Source organism: Myotis davidii, unplaced genomic scaffold (assembly GCF_000327345.1).
Source record: "Myotis davidii unplaced genomic scaffold, ASM32734v1 scaffold205, whole genome shotgun sequence".
NCBI classification, from domain to species: domain Eukaryota; kingdom Metazoa; phylum Chordata; class Mammalia; order Chiroptera; family Vespertilionidae; genus Myotis; species Myotis davidii.
The window spans coordinates 916,899-921,911 of NW_006297573.1; positions in this window are offsets into that span (position 1 = coordinate 916,899).

The window sequence follows — 5,013 nt, forward strand, 5'->3', positions numbered from 1 at the left end:
CAGCCCCCCGGCACGATTTTCATCCACTGGGCCTCTAGTAAAAAATAATACTCTAGCAATATTTATCAAGCACATACAATCTACCTGACAATGAGCAAAATGTTACATTTGTTACACATCATTCATTTAATCTTCAGAACAACCCTATCTAGTAGGCACTATATTAGGATATTTAACTTTCAAGAGATTAAGTTCATACAGGCAATAATGAGTAACACCAAGATCTGAGTTTAACCACTGCTCTCCTTCTTTTTATCTGTAATAGAGTCCATGACATAGATAATCTGGAACATATTTAGCCAGTCTCTATTGGTAGACATTTAGGCTATTTCTAGTTTTTGCAAAGACCATCACTGGAGTGTAAATTTCATTAGGGCAGATTTTTGTCTGAATCAAAAATTATGAGTAATTTTTATTGTCACTTTTGTGCCTTTTTTCTGCAGTACTATGTATTATTATAATCAGGAAAAAAAATAGATATTTTGAGATAAAAATAAAGTAACTTTCTCAAGCTTATTTTGAAAGGTAGAGCCAGGGTTTGAATTCAGATCCTTAAAGCTCCTCAGGCTTCTTTTTATGGAAGCAAGTTTCCAAAGATAAATTATTCTAGCTATAGTTAATATCAATAATTTCTCTATTCTTCAAAACTTAGCTATGAGGTCAGTTAAATATACCCAGGGAAAATATCTAGTTTTATATACTACCATATAAATAGGAACACTTTAATGACTACCGCCACTGTTATGATCTGCTTCCTACCTTTCACGGATGGCTAAATGAAACTCCCATCTGAGGCACTGCCTCTGTGCCACTTATAAATTAGCCTGTGTTAAATTCCTTAGGAATTTAGGTTCAGAGTGCACCAGTAACCACTAAAGCCAAGAAAATGAAAACATATAGGTTGATTTATGAAACCAAAGAACAGAAATAGTCCTTCTATATAATAGGCTTTAACATGTAAGACATGGCTTCTTTTTGTGGAGAATTTTTTAAAAAAAGTCAGATGACTCATGCATCCCATCTGACACTATTTTGGGATAACATTTAAGTCAAAGATTTAGAAAACACTGTATTAAAGAGACTTGGATGTCTCCATCACTCTGATCTATAGCATTTCAATTTCTTCACATAAAACATGAGGATAATATTGCTCCCTAAAATCATGGAACATATTAAATTATAACTATATTGAAAAAGAATTTAAAAACTTAGCACTTAGAAAAATTAACACATCTGAAATTAACAACTAAAAAGAAAACTAGCTGGGGGGAGAGAGGGACCTCTACTGGAAAAAGTCAATCCTCCCAAAAGTAGGTAAATTTATCTTCAATTCCACCCTCCTTCATAAAAATAAAGCCAGAATCTTCCTACAAATGTACAAATTATATCCTGGTATAAACTATATACAATTAATTGCTAAGTCCTGTTCATTTTAATGCTTAAATACTTCTCAACTCTCTGTCCCTTCCTTCCCTTTTCTACAGCATCAGTCTACATGTACAGCATGCTTAATGCTGTAAGTCTAAATGCTTGCTTCTGAGAAAGGGAAGAAGCAAGAGTATCTGCTCTCACCACTTCTTTTTAACGATATAATGCAGATTCTAGCCAGTGCAAGAAGAAATGGAAAGAAAGGAGGGAGAGAGGTAGAGAGGGAGGGAGGGAGGGAGGAGGGAGGGAGGGAGGGAAGAGAAGAGAATATAAAGGCATTTAGATTGGAAAGCAAGAAATAAAATTATGTTTATTCACAGATAATAACAGGGTCCTGTATGCGGAAAACCTGGAGAAATCCATACACAGAAAAGCTACCAGAACCAATGAATTCAGCAAAGTCAGAGGATACAAGTTCAATATTCAAAAATCAATTGTATTTCTATACACTAGCAACGAATAAACCAAATATAATTTTGTAATTCCATTCATGATAACCTCAAAAACAATAAAATACTTAGGAATAGATTTAACAAAAGAAGTACAAGACTTACACAATGAAAACTTAAACTTTGCTGAGAGAAATCAAATAAGATTTATTAAACGAAGAGACAGTCTGTGTTCGTAGATTTGAAGACTCAATATTGTTCAAATGGCCAGAGGGAAGTGGGGTGGGGACAAGGTGGCGGGAGGTTAAAGGAGGAAAAATGGTGACATCTGTAATAGTGTCAACAATAAAAATAAAGAAAAAAATATCCTCTTCACATGGCAATTCTTCCCAAACGAATCTACCGATTCAACATAATCACTATCAAAATCCCAAAAGGATTTTGGCAGAAATTAACAAAATTTATATTTGATATTGATCCTCTAATGTTTATGGAAATGCAAAAAAATCCAGAATAGACAAAATAATTTTGAAAAAAAATAAAGTTAAAAGTTGGACAACTTACACTTCCAGATTTCAAAATCTACTCTATAAAGTAACAGTAATTAATCAAAACAATGTGGTACTGATCTAAGGATAGACATACAGATCAATTAAACAGAACTGAATGTCAAGAAATAAACTCTTGCATTATGGTCAACAGATTTTGACAAATGTGCCAAGGCAATTAAATGAAATAAAGATAGTCTTTTCAATAGAGTGTTGCAACAACTGAACATTTCCATGCAAAAAAAAATGAAGTTAGACTCTCACCGCACACCATACACAAAAATTAAGGCAAAATGGATCATAAGCCTAAATGTAAGAGCTAAAACTATAGGACTTGTAGAAGAAAACAGAGAAAGAACGCCTTTCAACCATGAATTAAGCAGTCTTAGATATACCACCAAAATAATGATCCTTAAAAGAAAAATTAATTAACAGGACTTCATCAAAATTAAAAATGTGCTTAAAAATTCACCATTAAGAAAATGAAACAAAAACCAGACAGGGAAAAAAAAATATTTGTAACTCATATATCTAATAAAGGACTTGTATCCAGAATATATAAAGAACTCTTACAACACAAAACAAGATAAATAATCCAATTTAAAATGAATATATGATTTTAATAGTTATCTTACCAGAGAAGTCTGTGAATAGTCAATAAGCACAAGAAAAACATCACTAATCACTAGAGAAATGCAAATAAAAATCACAATAAAATGCCAACCTCATATTCATTTGAATGTCTATCATCAAAAACAAGACAATAACAAGTGTTACCAGGGATGTGGAGAAATTAGAACCCTCATACATCGCTGGTAGGAATGTAAAATGGTATAGTCGCTGTGGAACAGTTTGGAAGTTCCTAAAAAATTAAACAGTTATTACCAGATGATCCAGCAATTCCACTCCTAGGAATATACCCACAAGAACTGAAAATAGGTGTTCAAACAAAACCTGTACATGACTGTTCATAGCAGCACTGTTCACAATAGCCAAAGTTAGAAACGACCTAAATGTCCATCAGCTGGTGAATGGATAAAGTAAATGTGCTACATACAATGAAATATTATCTTCTATATAAAAAAGCCTAAGCGACGTTTACAACCGTAGGACCAGATGACTGGCCAGTAGCTATGATGCACACTGACCACCAGGGGGCAGACACTCAACACAGGAGCTGCCTCCTGGTGGTCAGTGCCCTCCCACAGCCAACCTCCTGTGGTCCCTCCCCCACAGCTGGCCAGGCCGAGGGACCCCACCCATGCATGAATTCGTGCACCAGGCCTCTAGTTCAGTTATAAAAAACAGTGAAGTACTGATACATGCTACAGCATGGGTGAATCACAAAAACATTATGCTAAGTAAAAGAAGCCAGAGGGCCCAAGCTGGTTTGGTTCTGATTTCATTGATATGAAATGTCCAGAATAGGGGAATCCATAGAAACAGAAAGTAGAGTGGTCATTGCCTAGGGCTGGGAAATGAGGGAGACTGTTAATGTATATAGGTTTTCTTCCTGGGTCAGGGATTGTGCAAAAGGCAACCAATTGATGTGTTTCTCTCACATTGATGTTTCTCTCTCTGTTTTTCCCTCTCTTCCACTCTCCCTAAAAATCAATGAAAAAATATCCTCAGGTGAGGATAAACAACAAAAATCAATAAATAAAAAATAAGAAGCCAGAGGGATGTAAAGCACAGCATATGAAATGTCTATAATAATAAAAATGTTATATGCTAATTAGACCGGACAGCCAAACGACCTTCCGGGCGTCCTTCCAGACAACCTTCTGGACGAAGCCGAGGCTGCGAGGGCCAAGCCCCTTGCACAAATTTTGTGCATCAGGCCTCTAGTAGTCAATAATATGTTAATAATTAGGTATAGTACCAGGTTGGTACTGGAAATATCAGAGGGAACACTTTGTAAAGTACTTGATTATCTTATCACTTTGTTGCACACAGGAAACTAGTACAAAATAGCACTGAATGTAATTGAAACTTTAAAAAAAAATTTTTTTTAAAGAAGCCAGACACAAAAGACCACATATTGTATTTATTTGAACATTCAGAAAAGGCAAATCTAGAGAGAAGAGACAGAGAATATAGTAAGTGGTTGCCCAGAGCTGCTTGGGGTAGGAACAGAGAGTGACTATAAACTGTCACAGGGATTTTGGGGGGTGATAAAAATGCGCTAAAACTGGATTGTGGTTGATGGTTTCACAACTCTATAAATTTACTAAAAATCACTGAATATACACTTGAATTAATCTTATGGTATATAAATTTTACTTCAATGAAGTTATTTTTTTAAAAAAGAGCCTGAGTATGGTTGGAACTACTCTGTGAAGATAAGGGGAAGAAGCTGTTTATTAGTCAGAGTAAGAATGATAACAATACGAAAAAGAGGAGCTGAAGTGGAGTCTCTAAGAAAGTTTTGCATCATGAGACACCTTACCACAAACCCTGCATCTCTGTCAAAGTTTATGAACAGCATTAAATGACTGATATGAGTTAAGAAGTTCAATTTTCTGGTGTCACTGGACAAGTAAGAAACACCTCATGATGACACAGAAATGTAGATGCAGAAAGAAGCATAAGAAAGCAAAAACACAAGCACAACTCCTTGGGAGGGCTCTAGATCGCATAAAGTTCAG